Source organism: Acartia tonsa, chromosome 10 (genome assembly GCF_053477335.1).
Source record: "Acartia tonsa isolate MP-2025a chromosome 10, ASM5347733v1, whole genome shotgun sequence".
In the NCBI taxonomy this organism is placed as follows: Eukaryota; Metazoa; Arthropoda; class Copepoda; order Calanoida; family Acartiidae; genus Acartia; species Acartia tonsa.
This window is the reverse complement of record NC_137269.1, coordinates 25,721,509-25,743,034: the sequence shown is the minus strand read 5'-3', so window position 1 is coordinate 25,743,034 and position 21,526 is coordinate 25,721,509.

Sequence of the window (21,526 nt, the reverse complement as noted above, 5' to 3'; positions counted from 1 at the left end):
ACTTAGGACGTCTAGTATAGAATGGAAAAACTATAATTATACAAGCTTTTACATCGTTATAAATGTCAGATCTGCAAAAAAAAAGAACGCGTTATAAAATTATAGGTTATATCTAAAATAAAAAAAAATGAATAGGAAGGAAATGTATATTAGTAGTAAGGGTAAATAAAATTTGGAGTAGTATAAAGTATTTTATATGTTAATGTGTATGAAACATATAATTGAAACATTGAGAAAACAAAGCCGGAAATAAGTTAATTCAGAAATTAACTTATAATTATCTTGAGTATTGGCAAGCGAACCGTATATATGTTAATTCAGCAAGAAAACATATAATAGTCTTGAATTTTAGCAAGAGAACCTTTATAAACTTCAAAGTAAAATAGCCCAATAAATATAATACGAATCATATGGATCACCCAAGACAGGGTATTACACAATATATGCTTATTTTTTCAAGCAAAGCCCAATAAATCAATATAAACCAATTGGATTACCAACACAGGGTTTTACAATAAATAATGCTTATTCTTTCAAGCAAAGCCCAATAAAATAATATTAACCATATGGATCACCCAGCACAGGGTTTTACAATAAATAATGCCTCAAAATGTCTTAGACGTTCATTATTTAAGTCTTGTGAAAGAGCCTCCGCAAAAGATTTATCTCTTTCCTGCGATTTACTGCGTTTAAACATTTTATGAAACGGTAAGAGAAGTATATATTAAAAAAAATAATAAGTTATAGGGTATTAGGCTGAGATAAAATTATATCCGGTATTCACGAAACCTCGATTTATATGAATAATCTGCACAATAGGAGGAAGGGAGAAATTGTTAGTGCACTATAAAAAATTATAAGTTTTTACTATATAAAAAAAGTACTGAAATTAATCCTAAAATTGTTCGAATATCGGAAAATTTAGTTATAAAAAGTATTAAAAGAAAACCGAATGCACAAGTTAAAAGTTGTATCTAAAACCGGAAGTAAAAAACTGTTTGTGCACTTTTACAGTGTATGGTGCACAAAGGCTATGAGTGGGGTAAAAGTACAAAATATGCAGAAAAATAAGGATAAGTATGTTAGGCAGAGAAAAAAAATACCTATAATTTAGTTATAAAAAACTTAGCAATATCATAAACGTTCTTTGTATTTTTTTTTAAAAAAAAGTCGATCGTTTTTTGTTCAGCTGAATTTAAGTATGGCCAGGATATTTAAGAAATTTAAGAAAAAATGCGGAGCTATCTGTTTAGAATATAATGCAATTGCAATGCCTCAAATTTTCGATTTTCAGGTCAATAGGAACCGTAGTATATTAATGCAAATTCGTATGCAATAATAAGATATGTATAGATTTTCAGGTAAGTCAAACCTTAGATATGCGCAAAATATTATAATAAAAGATTAGATTTTTAGGCCAACCCTAAAGCCTTACAGTAGGGATAAAAGCAATCCACTTAAGAAAATTGTTGTAATAATAAGAATAGTTTGGCTAGCACTTTATCAATGAATTTAATAGAAAAGTATACAACAATAAAAGAAGGGTTGTCAGGTAAATCGTAACCTAGACTTGTTAGGCTAAATCTTTAACCAAAATTGTTAGGGTAAATCGTAACCAAGAAGTATGAGGCTTAAAAAAAATGTCGACATATATAAATATTGTATTCTATAACAATATGTAAAAAGTTGCAGCGCTGCGAGAAATAGAAATTCAAAACCGGAAGTAAAGTACAAAAGTATAAATTTTGCCTGTAGTTGCCTAGGATAAGTATAAAGTTCTGCCAAAAAGTATTCTATTGACAAATTCCTGATGGTTTTATGCTGGATAATCAGACAGCGTGTACCTAAAAATAGAATCAAAAATAATACAAACAAAGAGCAAAACTACTCACAAAATAAAAAAAAGACACAAAAATAATAACTAAGCTCCTAAGATTTAACCAATTGGCCAGGCTGGAAAAATCTTTGTTTTAGATTCAATGTCAAAGTTATCCATCACACACTGGCGGATGTTTGCACCACGTGTTAAGCCTTTTCCTATATTCTCTACAAGAAAAATATAAGCCTATCCTACATTTTAGGTAACCCATATAGTTTGATGGAAAAGTTGGTTCAGTTTTAAGGAAACCCAAAATTAAGATAGAGTAAGCATTGCCTCTGAGTTAGGGTGTACCTTCCTAATTCAAAGACTTTATTAGGTTAAGTTTAGTTCCTATTAATCTGCCACATTAAAAGAATCTTAGCCTAAAATCTTATTTAAAAGCCCAGGTTGTTTTCCCAATGTATATGATGGCAATGACAAATATACTTCCTCTTAATAATAAAAGTTAAATTTTGTAAGAACAATTTTCCAAATTTATTTTAACAAGTTTATAAGTCATGATAATACAAAATAGACAAGTAAAAATATATTCCATAGATTAGAATAAAATAATTAGAAGTTAACATAAAGTAAGACTTGGCTTTTATTATTTTACATCCTAACAAAAACTAACTCAGAGGTGCAAAGCATCTCTAGAGGTTAGACCAGATTGGGACTTTAGCTAAAAACAAAATAATGTAGAAAATATGTATCTAAAAAGGGCAAAAGTTAAATAGAATAGTTTTTACTAAGTACGTTTTTTTTTATTTTAATTTCTAATTCCACAAAAAAGCCTGAGTCCTTTGTATCAAGTACCAAAGAGGTACCAAGTATTTTATATTACAATTATAAATAACCATCATTCTAGCTAAACTTGTTAACAAAATTTAAGAGACATTTATTTTAAAGATACTACCAAAAGTATATAAAGAACTTAGAAAGAAAAAATATATTGAATATAAAACAGGGAGCTTAGTTAAATGAAAATGTAAAAGTTTACCTTTATTGCTAAGTTGTTTACCAAGGGACCAAGCTGAAATGACTGGTATCATATCTAGCTGGTCTTCTCTTTTTATACCTGTAGAGATGCATAATCGTTTTCTGTGCTTTTGTATAAAGGGTTGTTTTTCCATAAGGGGTTGAAACGTTTGTCTACTTATATATATATATATAGCGATGACTCATCCAAAAGTACGTATATTCTATTCTGCATTCTCTTATGGAGTTATTTTAGACTCACTAACATTATGAAAGTTAAAATGACTAGCAATGTAAGAATTAATCATATCTTTAAAATTATAATATTTTTCTTTTCTGTGATATTTTTTCTTGCTTCTATCCTTCTTATTTCTTCTATGGTGTGTGTAAATCCAATTGTCCAGTATGTAGTTGTTTTCTACCTGAAAAATTTATTCTTGTTATGTATTTTTACAGCACTCAATTGTAACTCTATTACTCGCTTATTTTTCTTGTCATCATAAATATAGTATGTACCTGTATAGGCTAGTTCTCCCCCTTTTATTTTATGCGTGGCTATTCTACAATTCTTTTTTGTCAGTTTGACTATTTATGCCTTGAGAAATCGGCATAACAATACAATTCTCCGATTTTATGAAATTTATGAAAAAAAGCAGAAAGATTTGTCTTCTAATGATAGTATGCGAGAAGATAAGAAGCCGAGGACGGTTATGTTCGAAGCAGGAGAAGACAATTATTTTGATTGCTTGCATCCGGCCAGATTCTTGCTGTTTCCTCTTTGTACTTTAGATGACATCTGGAAGAAAGTCCCAGTTGAAATAATGGAGAAATATCGGAATCTGGATTTGGCTTCAGTTGGAGCAGATTGTCAGCTCAGTGAGAAAACCATTGCTAAAATGCATTCTAGAAGAGAAATTTTACAACTTCGTTATTTTTACTCTGGCAACGCTGGTGTATCAAGAGGACCAATGGTAGAAACTAAAGTTAAAGATGGGAAATCTCTAGGGACTATTGCAGATTTTAACTGGTCTAACATTTCAAATATTAAGAACCTACAGGACAGCATTATCAACTACGGTTTGACGAAGCAGATGTTGTTTCCGTACGATCAGACAGGATATCTTTTTATGAAATTATACAATCACTACAACTGGCTTCAAGGTGCGGGTAATGACCTTAAAAGAATAAATTTAATGCAGGAACATTTTAATTATGTAATGGAGGCCAATGCATCGAGAGCAAGTAAAAAACAGTCTCCATTTGATTTTGATGAGATGGAGAAATCTCTTTAAAAAATGTTAGACAACAAAGGATTACCAAATAGTCCTACAGCGTTATTTGAAAAGAGCACGGATATCGGATTTCAAAAGAAAGTTGTGAACAGTCAGAAGTCTAGCTCTAATAGTGGATTTGGTCTAAACAAGAACAAATTTAGTTCTCCTCAATCCAAATCGCGATTTATTTGTTATGATTTTAATAATCAAGGGAAGGGTTGTACGAGGTCCAAATCAGCTGGAGGTTGTAAAGATGCCAATGGGAAAGAATATGCCCTCAATTGTTTATTTTATGATATGGTAAAAAAACAGTACTGCTATGGGCCACATAGCAAACAGAATCATGTTTAATAATTTTATCTAGTGATTATGTCGTAGTTTGTGATATATTGTTATGAAATGGAAATATATTTGATTTATAATTTTTAAATTTTTATTTTATTAAAGAGCTGTTTTTCTATGATTAAGGGTAAGGGTTTCGTCCGTAGTTTGTTAGATATGTCCTAAATATCCTTTTCTTTAAAACTTGGGGATTCCTGTAGTAGTTAGGTATGATTTTCAAACATTGTTACGCTATAGCTATTACAAGAAGTCTGCATTATAGATTTTATTTAAAGTACGTCATTTTTTGCGAACCATCTTAATAATAAAAAAATTGAGTATACACTTAAACATTACACTGCATTTCAGCAGTTATTTTTTGTGTTAGTAAATAATTTTTCAATTTCTAAATTTTTATTATATCCAGATAATTTTCTAACAATTTATTCACTTTAATAATTTTGGCATAAGGTTTATTTCTGAGTTATATATTGTATAAAGCGAAGCTTTTCTATAATTGGGGTCCGTCTGTACGTCCATTTGTAGAGTATAGTTTTTCCGTTATATTAGGCATATTAGAATTGTTCTACCGATTTCAAATTTTGAATGGTGATTCCTTTTGGTAGTTGGTTACGATTTAGAAAGCGTAGCAACTCTATAATCATTACTGCACGTACATTTAAACATGTTTTTTTTTTTTTTTTGATTATTTTTTAACAACTAATTTTTATGGGATCTAATCATCCGATTGAGTTATGTTATATAGATTCTTGGGACAACAAAGTATAATGTTATAAGCGAAGCAACTCTATAATCAAGTTATTAATGTGTAAGTATGTCCAAAAAACTTTATCCTATATAAAGCATTTTTAAATAAATTTACTTACAATTTTGCTTTGATTCTTATACACTTATGTTCTGATTATTCAGTTCTGACACTATATAAGTGTTCATGTCTGATTATCCTACCGTTTCAGTGCTTTGTTTTGATGGATGTTGTCATCCTTGTTTCATTTCTATTTATATGGGTAAATTATTTATATGCAGTAAATTACCAAGGGTGTGAGTCTGCATGTTAGTAAAAAATATGGAGGCCTCGATAATTAGTTAGTTATTAAAATGGTTCTGGTTAGAATATTTTGCTGGTATTTGCAAGTTTTTATAAGCTTATTAATTTCCTATCAATTTAAAATTTGGGGTGAGGGGTTGCCATTATGTGAAGTAATTCTATAATTTGATTTATTTACTTTATCTATCTTAGTTTAGGTCTGCCTAACTACTATTTTACAGTTGTTTAGTAATATCATTCTGTCTTATAATTGTTGTAACCGAATTGTTGAGGAGCGATAGGTTTAGAGGATTTAAACAATTAGATTTACAGATATTTTCAGTATTTATTTTATATTTGTTTAATTAGTTTTGTAAATTAGGTTGGAGGAATTTGGATAGTGAAAAATCAGCTCTTTGGGGAATATTCTCAGACGTTTCACAGAAAGGAAGACCAGATCCTGTTAAGAAAAAACAATTTAAGCCAAAGTTTGATCTTCCAATATTAAACAATTATAAAGACAATCCTGGGAAAGATTTCTGGGATAAATTTCCTTCTAACTATAAATTTCCAGGAAAGTCTATGATTAATCACAAAATATTGCGAAGTCTTCTTATTGACAACAACATTACCCCTGATGAAACTGTTCTGAAAGATTTAGAATTTGGAGCTAGTATTGGTTGCACTGGTGATGCTAGGTTACCTTCTTACAGTTCTAATTCAAAATCTGCTTTAGAGTTTGGCCACCAAGTTACAGACGCAATTGCTGACTGGATATGCAAAAAATTAGCGTTTGGCCCCATAAGCAAAGAAAAAGTACCTAAAAATGCCAAAATATCTGGCATAATGTGCAGACAAAAACCAAATGGTTCTGCTAGAGTTATTCTAAATCTTAGTGCTCCTAAAGGATCATCTGTTAATGATGGCATTAACAGCGATGATTTTCCAACAGTAATGTCATCCACAGAAAAATGGCTTAAAGTTTTGAATAAAGCTGGACATCGTTGCCAAATTGTTAAAATTGATTGGAGTGATGCTTATAAACATATAGCAGTTTGCCCAGAAGATATTGAGTTACAGTTTTTTTTTTGGCTTGGCATGTATTTTGCTGAGCTATGCCTAATATTTGGTGCAAGCAGTAGTGCTGGCATTTACGATAGGCTTGCTAAATTAATTCTATCATTAGTCTTAGCCATATCTAAATTCCCTAAAGATATGGTCTGTCAACATCTTGATGATGTAGTAGCTGCTGCTCCAGAAGATTGTTCATCAATTTATAACTTTGATAAAACATACACAGATGTGGCGGATAAGATTGGAGTCAAATTGGCTCCTAGAGATGACCCTGATAAAGCTTTTGCGCCTAGATCTGAGGGGATAGTTCTAGGTATTCATTATGATACTATTTCCTGGAAGTGGAAAATACCAACAGAAAAACTCAACAACATGTTACTGTTGATCTATGATATTCTAGAAAATGATATAGTTGATGGGGATTTAATTGAAAGCTTGTCAGGGAAATTAATTCACATAAAAGCTTTGATTCCAGAGTGCAGATTTCATATAAGTGAACTAATGAAAGCAGTTAGAGAAGTGCGTGCTGATTTGCAGAAAATTAAAATCAATGAAAAACTTAGACAGCAGTTGGACTATTGGAGACTTATGTTACCTGTATGTAATGGTAATATGAATATTCCCAATCCTGACTTACCTTTTCCAGTTTGGGCATTGGATTTCTATACAGATGCAGCTGGAGGTACTGACATAAGTCCCTGGAGAGGCCTTGGTATGGTTTTTTCTCAAGGGTGGAGCTACTTACCTTGGCCTAAAAATGTGAATTTTGGCAAACGTGATCACAATGGTAGGCAGTTGGGGAAAAAATTATCATTTCTGGAGTTACTGGGACCTTTATTAGTACTGTGCTGTGCTCCAGACATTTGTAGGGGTAACACAATAAAAGTCTGGATTGATAATATTGGAGGAGTTAAAATCTGGCAGAAAGGCTACAGTCCTACTTGCGAATTGTGTACTTCAGTAGTACGTGCTATAGCTTTTATTGCTAGTCATCTACAATGCAGGATAGACATTGTAAAGATTACTCGTTGTTCAAACAGACATGCACTGATGGCAGATTGTCTGTCCAAAGGAGACATGAAAGGATTTGTATCCATTTGGGGTGAAGGTCTCCCAGATTCACAACCAATCCCTCAAGGTCTGATTAAATGGATAAACAATCCCAGAACAAATTTTGAACTTGGTACTATGTTATGCAAGGAAATAGATAATAGAATGAAACTTTAATTACTCAAAATGTATGGTTTATAGTATTTAATTAATATACAAATGATATTATTTTGTTTTTGTTATTAGCAATTTATCATTAATAAAGAAATCATTTTACACACAGTGTTTTATTTAGGTCGTACATCTATTTATCATTAATATAGAAATCATTTCACACACAGTGTTTTCTTTAGGACATACAGGACACTACGTTGACTAGGACTCTGCTATGCAGGTTTGGGGGGTTATAAGTTGGTTTTTTAAATTTTGCTACTAAAATTTTTTAAATATTTAAAGATATTTATAGGCTTTAGGAATTTGTATAGTCACCTGGTATGTAATATTGGGTGATAAGGGGAAATTAAGGGTTTGATATATTATTAGAATTCCAATAAAAAATAAACATTTTATTGGAAAAATTAAATTAAACTTTGCAACCTAGTCAGTTATCCACTAGTCCTTGTTTCCTAGTTAGTCTGGGTAAGTAGGGTTAAAAAGGGGAAAATAAATTATATGGGTTTTATATTAGCTAGGTAGGTATGTTAAGAAGTGGTTTCAGAAGTAAGGGGAATATTTTATAATTAGGTAAAATCTAGTGTATAGACCCTAATTATAGAAAAGCTTCGCCATTAAAAAAATGAAAGTTTTTCTTTAGTTGCTTTATCTATATCCTTGCCTGAAGATAAAATAAATTTAGAAATTCTGAAAATCTTTTGCAAACATTCTATTTATAATGTTATCACTTACATAAACAGAATGACAACATGTTTCAAATTTTATTGAAATGTCTAAAAACTATTAAGCTTGTAAATTTTAATGATAAATAATGAATAGATTATGTTTGGCCATTTTTCTTACTTGGGGGATATAATAACTTTTAATTATGACAAACCAAGTAGGGATATTATCTGAAGAACAGAACTAATTCTGAAAGCAGAAGCTAAATCTATTCCTCAAATTGATTAATTATTAATCTTTATTTCATCATAGTAATAAAGATATAATATAAAATTATTCATTAACATTTAGTTTACTTAATAAAGCTATTAATATTTTTTACGCATTTTTTCTAGCCGTTATCTTGATTTGTTTATCACTAATTCAATTTATGATTAATTCTACATTTAGGGTAAATTCATCTGTACGTCCAATTCTCTCTGTTCATTTATAGGCATGTAAGAAGTGTCTTATCATTTCCAAATTATGATTCCTGTAACACAATTTAGAAACCGAGATTTATATTAATTTGACCTATGAAATAATAAACCTTAGTATTATTAGGTACAATGTTTTAAACAAAGCAGTTCCTTATCAGTTCTTAAAATGTAAGTATGTCCATGATAGGGATCCTCTTACTAAATTATATTTGGATATATTACTGTTGAATATTAAAAACAATGTATTTTTATTAATGCTCGATTGTCTTGTTTTTTTAGCTTCGCTTTAATTTATGTCGTCATTCTTGTTTTTATTAACTTGATAAGGTGATATAAATATACCAAACATCCATAAACTGACCAAAACATCCACAAACTAGGGTTAGAAATAATACTGTGATAACACAATTGTAAAGGACTCTAGGACCCACCCATAATCAAATAAGTTTATGTTGTCACTATAAAACAATTACTTTCCAGATAACATAATCAGATTTTTTTATTTTAGGCGGTTTTCCATATATTACATCGGCTTATTTTGGCTCAGGTTAAGCACTCCGTAGGGATAGGGCCTCGAAAAGTTAGAGACGTTACAGATGCTAGAAATAAGGGGATTGGGGAAGGGGGTGCTGTAAAGAAATATTATTGAGGGGAATTATATTATTGTTTATACATTTTGTGTTACAAATCTTATCTAAAATTTGTTGCTTTGGTTATCTGAAATGCTGAATAAATATTATTTAGTACATTAATCTCATTTTTGACTTGACAATTCTAAGAAGATGATTAAAGTCCCTCCACAGATTATGACGTCATAAGATAAAATAACCAATGAGAGGCCAGCATAGATTTTACCATTTGGTCAATTACAGTGTATACTGGCATCTCATTTGCTATTCTATCGTATGACGTCATAATATGTGGAGGGACTTTAATCATCTTCAAATTCTAACCTAACAAATAGTAAAAACGTTGATGGAAATTTTAATTTTTACTCCATTATCACATCTTTTTGTTAAATAAGACACATTAGATACATCTTTTTGGATTTTATAACAGACAACAAGTGAAATATCTTAGTTTGGCTTCTTTCTTTCAATGAACATTTAATTTCTAATCAACTTATATCCGGTAGGGAGGTGTTGATCTTAAAGTTAATTTTTGTATCATGGATTTTCTACATGTTTACGGCCTTTTAAATTATCCATCTTCTTTGTCCGTCAGTCAGTCCATAATGCTGGTAAAAATTAGTTAAGCCATAATTACATTAATCTGTACATTAGTTAATCTATAATACAAAGTAGAACGTGTATGAAGCTTAAGATCTCAGTAACCACTGAACAGATACCTACTTGTCTAGTGAAAGTTTAAAGCTATTTTCTTGGCGGGTGGGACACCCCCCCCCCAATTTTTCCTTTTAAGACTAAAATTTAAAAAAAGGGGTTTCGCAAACCACCACTCCTCAAGTGCCCCTAGAGGCCTCTAGATAGCATAGCCGCTAGTGTGTTAACATAGAAACAGTAAATTGTTTTGCTCTTAAGTTCTAACGAATTGTATCGAGAATTGAACCCGCGGCCACCCTCTCTGCCTCTGAAGATTTCACGATAATCAATTAATTGAGGTTTAAAAACAAGAATGACAATAGTTCATAAGAGCTTAAGTTCAAAAACTAGATTATACGGATCCAAGCTAATTAAAGTAGCAAAGTTTCATCTCAAATACCACAGCTTAGAATTAACGAATGCCCTAAATTAATCTAAATTAAAGCAATATAAATTTGTATAAAAAAAATATATGTATATATGTTTCGAATAATATGCATTTTTAGCGAAGCTTCTCTATAATTCGAAATGTCCGTCCGTCAGTCACGAAGTGGGGGAAACATGGTTTTCTCGGCTCCAATAAAAAATAGGAGGCTGAAATTTTCAGGGATTAAATATGTTAACTTTGGTTATATTTTCACTTTATTTTAGATTTTTCAATTAATTGGGGTGCTAGATCGATTTCTACATTTTTAAGTTTTCTTGATTTTCTTTATTTTCGTATTCAAGTTAAACGGCTCAAATTTTCAGGGATTGAAAAGCTTAATATTCTGCATACTTGTATTAAGTTTTGTTGATATTTGCTTTATAGTTGGGGTGCTAGTTCGATTTCTAGATTTTTAAGTTCAAGAGAGACGGCTGATATTTTTAGGGATTAAATAAGTTAACAATTTACATATCCCAACAAAGTTTCATTAATATTTGAATATTGGTTTAGGTGCTAGATCGATTCCTAGATTTTTATGTATAAATCTTACAAGGTTTCGTGATTTTTTTAGTTTAATGCTTTTTTTTATGAAACTGCTCCATAGTTCATTTTTTCAGAATATCCGTCCATAATTTTTGAGCTTTGCTACTTATGGATGTTGTCATCCTTGTTTAAATTTAGATGTAAAGGTCCGTTTGGTGGCTAAACTCCTTTTATACTAGTTTAGTATTTACTAGTTGCTTCTCCCCTAGCCTTTTACGGAAGAGCAGAGGAGGTTAGTAAAATAGCATGAAACCACCCTAAGACATTTACGCATCAGCTATTTCCAAGATATTAAGCTTCGTACAAAAAGCCTTAATACTTTATTTTATAGGATTTTTAATCTAAGAGTAGCTTTAGCCCCAATAAGAGCGATCTCTTATAATTATTAATCAATAAAATATCAATTAAAATAGGTAACTGTTTCAGCTCTGGTTCAGATCTTTCAGTTCAGATCAGTTCAGGTCAGTTCAGAAAAATCCAGTTAAAGTTTTATTAGATTATACATCTCTGGTTTAATTGATTTTTTCAGTTTCCTATAAACTTTTGTAAAATGTAGATCTAATTGAATCCAGCAGTTATTTCTTACAGATAATTTTGATAGATAATTATAAGTAGGATTTATAAAAGTAAACTAAAGTTATCATTCACGAATGAGTAGTTAAAATTTTATACCTTTTAGGAATACTTTTTTAAAAACTCTATAATTCACTAACTATTTAGTAATTATATTAGGCTCGTCATATCCAGTGTAACACACATTTATTGAGCGCGTACTTGCTAATGTACCATCATGCCTAATTTAAACTATTACAATTACTAGTTTCTAGTCTTGCGATAAAAAATATGAAAATCTTATTTATCGCTGCATCCTATTAAATAGAATTGTATTATCTAGTTACTTGTTTCACTAAAGTGACGGGAAATTGAACGGAATTGGGTTTCTAGATAAGATAAAATACATACAAAGATGATAACGTTCATTAGTCGAGAAACTTCTGATTAAAATTTTTAAAAAACCACTGATTCGACTTCTACTTTTGAAGAAGCTATACATTGGTCCCGTGCTGGTTTTAAGCTAATATGTTTTGAAACGTTTTTTAGGAGGGATGATTCTCCCCCCCGGCCCCCCCTTCGATTTTTTTTCTACAGAGTTAAATATTGATGTTGGCTATTTTTTTACAGTCCTCCCCCCCCCCCCTTATAAAACAAAAGACATCAGACGTTTGGGAAAATACTTTTTAAAGAGCAGATCAATCTATACTCGAAGGTGTAAATGTGACAAAGCCCAAATTGTGTTAAAATTGTGTCAAAAATGATCGATGTGACGTAATAAAAATGAGGGATTATCCATCTCTTTTTTAAGGGTTTTCTTTCCCACTTCTCCTCTCATCTCCCTCATTTTATTACGTCACATGGATTATTTTTGATACAATTTTAACACAATTTGGGCTTCGTCGTAAATGTGTTCCAAAATAAAAAAAAATACACAAAAAATGCGTGCAACCGAACTAACACCATTTATAGAGAGTCTTTGGTAATACAATTGTTATTGTTTGTTTACACATTTACAGCTTGTGTTTATATTTTATTTTTTTGCACAAATATAACAAGAGCAAGGATGTCAACATCCGTAAGCAGTGAAGCAAACTACATATTATCGTGTATGGATAAACAAGACGGACACAGTGAGTTATAGAGCATATGTTCAGTCGTCACAGGTATCTAGAAGGGATATAACAATTTTTGAATGAGAATGAAAAACTCAACATTTTAGGGGGGTGGTCACCAAATACCTTCACACTTATGGACCGATCGCTATTTGCTTATATTAAAAGACATTTTTTTTCTCATTTGCTTGAGGGAAGAATTTACAAACGCTACTTACGCTAACAAATAGTATCAGGGGGATTTGGGGGAGTGCACAATCGTCCATATTAATCAAAAGTCTTGCTGTTACTGATAAACCTTCCCTGTCAACTTTAAAGGAGTATCAAATAGATCGAGATATTTTGTTACAAACACACAGACAGTCAGATATGTAAAAATCAAACCAAAATTTATATAAAAAAAATACAAATGCTATGATAATGTCAAATTGACCAAAATACACATTTTCTAACAGAAGAAAATTACACTTTCAAAATAGACCTATCTTATGGGCAATAATGTAATTGATACAAATAAATTTGATTACGTACATTTCTAAAAACATAACTTCCCACCCCCTAGCTGTGACCAACTATCTAGCACCTGCGGGGGTCAAACTTTCGGAGAACTCATAGCATAGGAATTACCTAACTAAACTATAATAGTTCTTTCCTTAATTAATCCTATCAAAATTTTATATTAAATTTCCCTACACGCTATGGATGACATTTATCGTCATTACGATTTTCTAACATTTATGATACATATTTCTATTAATATTACAAACAGAGAAGTTCAGAAGTGAATGTATGAAACCCCTCGAGAAAAATTAAAGGGGGAGGGATACATACCCCCCCCCCCCTAACTTTAAAAATAATCACTCATGTTGTCTGTAATACACCCTCTAAAGCTCACAATCCCCAACACCAGGGGCGTCCAAGCTTTTCTATTAGGGGGGGGGGGGGGGTAATCTTTATTTCATAAAGGCACTTTTTTTTATTTGGAGGGGGGGGGGGGGCGGAAAAGTTGAAAATCCAAAATTTTGGAGGTGCCTACGGCCTACCCCCCCTTGGACGTCTATGCCCAACACCTCCCTAAATTTAGTTTTAAAGAGGGTGTCGAAATCCTTTGCACGCCACTGATTATAAATACACAATTTTTAGTTGAATTTAAATAAATGGTACAATTCCCCGCGGATGGATGTTCACTAAAAAATATTTGCTAACACTTTTTTCTCCTCTAGAAGAGGCATAAAATAAAACTGTATGTACATAAAAATATCAATATTGTTACCGCCAACACTTTGAGCAGTTTTTGGGGTGTTATCTTGCTTCCGCTAAAAGACTTGATTTTAATATTAGGTGAAATAAGGTGCACTGCAAGGGTGTGTTGACACCCCATATACACACATACCGCACGTCACTCAATAAAAAGTAGTTTTAAAATAATTTTAGTTTGATTCATCGTGGTTTTTTTTAAATTGAACCAACTCTTTAAAAAATGAACCTTAAAGTTTGTACATAGAAATTTACTTTTTTCGGGAGGTTGGGGCTGGGGAGATTATCCCATAGAAAATTTGAGGGTGTAAAATCAATTTTATGTTGTGTGTATTTTTGCAAAATAAATTAATTGTAAAAACATACTAGAGGGGAGGGGGTTACATGAAAAAATATCTTTAAGGGGCCGTAGTCATACAATCTTGTCAAATAATAACTAATTTATAGTTATTACTTTTTTTAGCGGGAGCGTAAAAACGCCGCAGTTCAGAGCATGTTCTTTTGGGATAATAAACAGGGCTCAAGGGGGTATGGATACGGCAACAAAGGGGTTTCGTTTTGGGTGGGGAGTTTTATTATAGAGCAATATATATGTACTACATACTATAGGGCGGTTCTATAGGCTTTGTGATCAAATAATTTACTCAATGTATAAGGTAAATAAATTAGAATATTAAACTGTGGCAGAATGAATATGAAACCAACTTTTTACGTGTTTACATAACCTCGCCTCTATATACAAACTATTAGAGTGTCATAATTAGAATATTATTTTAGGATACTTTTCAATGTCCCATAATTTTCAATGTTACATAATCCAAAGCCTAAAAATCAGTAATGCTAAATCAAAGATGAGACGGAGGTACGGACAGACCGACCCTATTTATAGAAAAGATCTTAATAGTGTTAGCTAGATTGATAAGAACGAAATATAATCCCGCAGGGCAACCCAATAAATTTGTGAGGAAGTTTATATCTAAAACTCAATTGTATCCTTTCCAGGGAGGGAACGGACATTAGACTAGAAATTATTCTTATGAAAAAATGTTCAACACGTTCTCTTATTTGTTTGCTTTAAAACTTTGGGTACTATTATTAAATTTTGATTGGGTTGCTCAAACTTTTCAACAATAATTATGATCTACAAATAAAGCATGTGTATGCTTTTTAATAATTTCTGGTGATCAACAATTCCTAATCCAAAGTCTTATCCCTTAATGTCTCTGATAGTGTCCCTTTCTCTTTCATTAATTTAATCCGAGACTGATGTAATTAACCTTAAAAATCTCCGTCTTAGTATAAATATTTATACAAGAAAATAGATAAAAATAACATGTCTAATTTGACAATAAATTTAAATACGTGAGAGATTTCGAAATTGTTTTCTTCAATATATTTCTATTTTTGATTTTTTCAACGAATCATTTTATGGATGTTGTCATTCTTGTTTACAATATGAGTCACTCGTTTTAAAGTTAGGAGGTCAATTTTACTAATACATAAAGATACAAATATTAAAGTGTTAGAAATAGAAAAAAAGGAATGAAGAATTGGGGGAAAAAATAGCTTGCTTTCAGAGTTAAAAATACGATTTACTTAAAAAAGTCTTTATGCTCAGGAATAAGGTAAAACCAACAAGCAAAATAAATCTAAAATAATATTTGGGGGGCAAATGGAGAGGTCGTCAATTTTACGATGTGTTGCCCCCCAACAACAGCTGAAAAAACGTATAGGTTTCGTGATTTTTCTCTGAATTAATTTCGTTATTGGTACAAGCTGCTTTATGCTTCTCTATTCTAAGTACATGTATTTTTATAAAATCAAGAATGACAACATCCAAAATAAACGAAACTGTAAAATCAGAAGGAAAGACAAACGAACAATAACTCTTAAAACCAGCATGTTTTAAATGGAAGCACAGACTTTTAGTTTACGATAATAGAGTTACTACGCTTTCTAAATCAAACCTAACTCTTCTAGGATTCATCATGCAAAGTTCTAAATTAATAGCACAATTTTAACATATCTCAATTAAAGAAAAGAGCTAACCTATACGGACGGATGGACCAACCCTTATTATAGAAACGCCTCGCTATTAATAATTCAAAATTTTTTGACGTACTTACTCTTTTTTCAAGTCAATATTCTTGTGTTGGAAATGCAAAGTTCTAAATTAATAGCACAATTTTAACATATCTCAATTAACGAAAAGAGCTAACCTATACGGACGGATGGACCAACCCTTATTATAGAAACGCCTCGCTTTTAATAATTCAAAATTTTTTGACGTACTTACTCTTTTTTCAAGTCAATATTTTTGTGTTGGAAATGATTTTGTTTTCAGAAAAGATGAAAATCGTTTCTGATATTTTAATGGTGCATTTTGTATAATGTTTGATGTTTAGTGAGTGATGATGTAAAGACGACATTTTTTCTCTGTTTCCGTTGCCCCTAGCGTCAGAGGTATGAGGAGGGGGGAAAAATAAATTGTGGCATTTTTTGCTTGAGCCCTGCGCCTGCATGACACAAGGCAGTTTTTGTTTTGATTTTGTGGAGAAAGGGATAGATATCTTTTTCAAGGGACATGATGTTTCTAGGTGCATAGAACTGGTAGTGCAAATGGGTGCTATATGAATGCTACAAAAAGGTAAATGTGATTTTTTTAACCCACCCTAAATAAGTAATTGTGTGTTTTAGTGTGGTGAAACTGAGAGATATTTTTTAGTGTAAATAAATGTTTTTTTATTGAAAAAATGATAAAACAAAAAGAAATATCTATTGAGACAGATATTTTTTAAAGATTTTCATAAACTCCAGAGTTTTTTAATTGAGCGAATATTTTCTTTAAAAAAAGCCTAGATGATTTTTTGGATTTTGATAAGTAAAGGGTGTGCAAAAAAAATGCGGACATTTTTGAAATTGAAATTGCGCTGCTTGTGTTAACAGTAGAAAAATGTTACGCATATCGTTAGAACCGCTAGGAAGTCTATTTTTTGGAAATATAAGAAAGATTCCTCTGCTACGTATAGTTTAGGAGCTATGTGGTAAAATGTCCCAACTGGCTTAAAACTTGACTTGCAAGTAAATCATTAACGATTAAATTAAAGAGTATGCAAATGAAAATACGTACATTTTAAAATTCTAATTGCTCGGCTTGTGTTAATGGTAGAAAAATGTTTTGCATACCTATGGAATCGCTATAAAATCTATTTTATGGATGTCTTAACCTCTTTTCGAGGAAGCTTTGTGTTTATCAAGATCGAAATTAATTCCTTATCATTATCCCAAATTAAGCGCAAATGTCGTCTTGTTTGACTTTCCTTTCATAAAGTGACGCGGTATGGATTGTTTATATTTTGATGCGCCCACGTTCGTTACTTTTGAATGAGATATGAGTGTGTGAAGATTTCGGAGAACAAAATTGGGCCTATCATTGGTCTCATAGTGCGTGAGCAACCCTAGTATACCAGGGATTTGAAACCATAAGAACTTCAGGTAGAATTTGTTAATTTTATTAAGTGGAATGGTGTATAGGACGATTATATTTAGTTTAAAAGGCTTTAGCCAGCTAAGCATGAAACTTAATTATGATTAATATTATGTTTTAGTAATTTTTTATGTGCTTTTATTTTTGCATTTAACAATGATTTATTAAACCAAATAATTTTCCTTTAAAGCCAAAGTTTCCAAAGATTCTTAACCGTAGAGAAAAATGATTTTAAAAAGCAATTAAGATTACGTGGTTATAAAAAAACTGGAATTATGAATTAATTGATTTTGTAATTTCAGGACTTTGAAATAGTTGCCTCAATAAATCTATAATCAAACCTGCTGTTGAAACTTGATGGTTCCTGGTATTGGGGGTTTGTCTGTAAGTCAACAAGATCTCGAGAACTTCCCGCTAATTCGGAAGTCACACTCAACCAAAGTGTCATGGTTGAGACAATTTCAAAGTATCTGAAGAATAGGCGTTAGCATTCTTCAAGAGATCAATAGCATCAAGTGATTATTGATGCAATAAACTGTGACAATTTTTTCTGTGAAATAAGTACCTAGTGAATCAATATGCCACTAACCAAAAAGCAGAAAATTGAGCAAGCTATCGCTATTGGCAGTGAAAGGCTAGAAGTGTTTGACGAACAGTTAAAAGTGTTTTATGACAATCTAAAAGCCTGCCAAAGTTTTAGTTCATGTGAAAATGTGAATTTAAAATCAATTCATGACATTTTTAGTGAGGTCAAGGACCAATCTGACCTAATAAAAAGTCTAAAACCTGCCGTGGAGACTAGTGAGTTGCGCGAGTTCAAGCGTGATTTGGATGAAGCTAGTGAACAGAAAACTGTTGCAGATAAAGTTTATGCGTCGTTGGAGCAGTGTACAAAAATTCTGTACTGGCTTGACAATGATTCAGACGACGCGAGGTCAAGCACTGTCGCCAGGAACCTCGACGTCATTGAGAAGGTGAAGATGGACATGGGAGTGCTTAAAATTTCCATGGAGTTGCGCCAAGAAGTACGTGATATGTACCGAAGGCTTAGAGAGATGGAACGTCGTTCATCTAACTTGGATGAGAGTGGAACACCTGCCATACTCTCCAGAAGTATGTCTGCCGTGGATATTCGGAGTTCCAACCCGCAATATGGGCGCTGGGACAACAGTTTGTTGCCGTCATTTGATGGTACTGACTCGGATTACTCCAACTTTAAACAGGTCTTTAAAGATCTATGCGCTGGTTACGGATTTTCTGACCAGAGGTTAAGTCTGATGTTGGGTATGGAGAAGGTGATAACCAACCCGGAGCTACGCAAGCAAGTGTCAGCGATTAGAGATCATAATGAACAATGGTTGTTTCTCGATCAAATGTTTTTATCAAACACTCGCCGGTTCATGAAGATTTTAACTAAGCTGAACAAGATGAAACCTGTGGATAAACCTGTGGACGTGGTTAGTGCTATTGCTACCTTCAAGAGCACAATGCAGGAAGTAGAAGCCATCGTTGGTTCTGCAGCTAAGGATTACCACCACCTAACTCTTATTCATATTTTCAAAGACAAGTGCCCAGATGGCCTGAGAGAGAAAATTATGATGGAGCTAGGTAGCATGAACCAACCAAACATCCAGAAGATTGTAGAACTGCTGGAGAGGACCAGGGGAGCAATGTTGGCCGGTGATATGTCCTATGACACTAGCGCCGGCAAGAGAAATCGGGACAGAGCTGCCGCCGCGCAAGTATCTGGCCGCAGCAACAATAAGAATGGAAAGGCTGGAAAGGACAAGGCTTCCAAGTGGAACAGTACATGTCCTGTTGAAAGCTGCAAGGAGAAACACCCGATTTTCCGTTGCCTCACGTTTAAGAAGATGGATGTGGTTGACCGAAAGAAAGTTGTCCAGCAGAAAAAGTTGTGTGAACTCTGCCTGTGTGATGGCCATGCTGCTGACAAGTGTAATAAATCAGATAAGCTTGGTGTTTGTGGCACCAATAATTGCGACAGATATCATAGCCGTTTGATCCATGAGGCTAGTGCTGGTGTGAATACAGTCTACAAGTCAAGTTCTGCACCCAGCCCCTGTACCTTCTTACTTCAGTTAGTTCCTGTTGTAGCACCTGGCGGCGGCACCTGCCACGCCACTGTCATGTTTGACTCTGGTGCAAATTTGCCACTTGTGTCTGAGAAGTTATCCAACAAGTTGAAGCTGAAATCTACCGGCAGATATACAACTATTTCTGTAGCGGACGGCAGTGAGACTTCCTGCCGCAATGTTGTGTTTTATCTGAAGGATAGGGACGGTAATTTGAGGAAGTTTGAGGCAGCTGTCATGCCTACCCTCGGCGGGGCCAACGAGATGCGCTCGGTCCACCCCGAAACCGCCGCCGAAATATTTAAGATGCCGCCAGAAAGATTTACATATATTAGTAGAGGCTTAGATATCATCATTGGAAATACACATCCTGACGTGTTTCCATCAACCTACCAGAAAGTGGGCCAGTCAATGTTGTGGCGAACCATTTTTGGTAGTGGTTTTATCTGTACAAGTGCTGACGGTGGAGCTGGAGACCAAAAGTCGGCATATAAGGCTGTCAGTGTCAGTGGAGGCACCTTGCCAGACTTTTTGACGTCTGAATCGTTTGGCGTACAGCCGCAGGCACTTTGTCCAGGATGTACTGCCTGTCAAGAGTGCAAGGCTATGGCCGACGGCACTACCTGGGACCAGCGTGAGAGGCAGAGAATAATTGAGGCAGGTTTAACACTAGACTTGCAATCCAACAAGTGGACAGGTCAATATGCTTACATTGAAGATCCTCACACTTTGCCCTACAATGAGAGTTTAGCCCGCAAAATTGCTGAAAAGGATCGTGCCAGGATGGTCAAAGAAGGTACCTATGATATGTATGTACAGGTATTCAATGACGCCATATCCAGAGGCGTGTTTCAAAAAGCAACGCCTGAAGAATTGCAGTATGAAGGGCCTAAGTCTTGTTCATCAATAGTGGTTGCTTTCAAGGAGGATTCAAGTTCCACACCCATGAGATTGTGTGCAAATAGTTCTCTGACGTTCAAGGGTACCAGTTTTAATCACATAATGCTGGGAGGTCCGCCGCCAATGCAGAAGATTTTTTATCATTTGTTGCTTTTCCGCGGTTATAAGGTTGGTTTAACCGCGGACATTTCCAAGTTTTATAACTCCATCCTGGCCACAGAGTTCGACAGCCAGATGAAGAGAGTTTTATTTTCCCCGACGCCAGACGGTCCACTTGAAATTTACCTGACTAAAGTGGTGAATTTTGGCGAGTTGGCTGCGGGAAATTTGGCAGTTACAGCCCTGAAGTTGACGTCCCGCCTGTTCGGCGGAAAGAGTGAAGCAGAGGTCAAGGAGATGTATGGAGAGGGTAAGATTAATGGTAGTGAAATTGTTGCTAAACCTGAATTATTGAAGGAGCCACAAATACCTACCTACCCCGAGGAAGATTTCAAGTTACCTCAGATTCCAGTTGCAGTCAAGCTTGAGAAGCACAGCTTCATAGATGATGTTATTTCGGGAGCAGGATCTGTGCCAGAAGCCAAGGAGATGATGAAAGAAGCCGACAGAATTATCAGCAAAGGTAGTTTTTCCTTCAAACAAGTCATTTACTCTGGTGATGATTGCCAGCCAACCAAGGTTCTTGGGCTGATATGGAAGCCAGCCACTGATGTGTTATCCATCGCCACGAGAGTCAACCAAGATGGTAAAGTCAAGGGAAAGAAGGTGAAAGAGGATGCTGATTTGTACAACCTCCAGGACGCCTTGGACGAGAATCTGACAAAGAAGATGGTCCACAGGTTCGCCGCCCAGACCTTCGACCCGCTCGGGCTTTGCAGCCCTATCCTGTTGAGAATTAAACTTGTCCT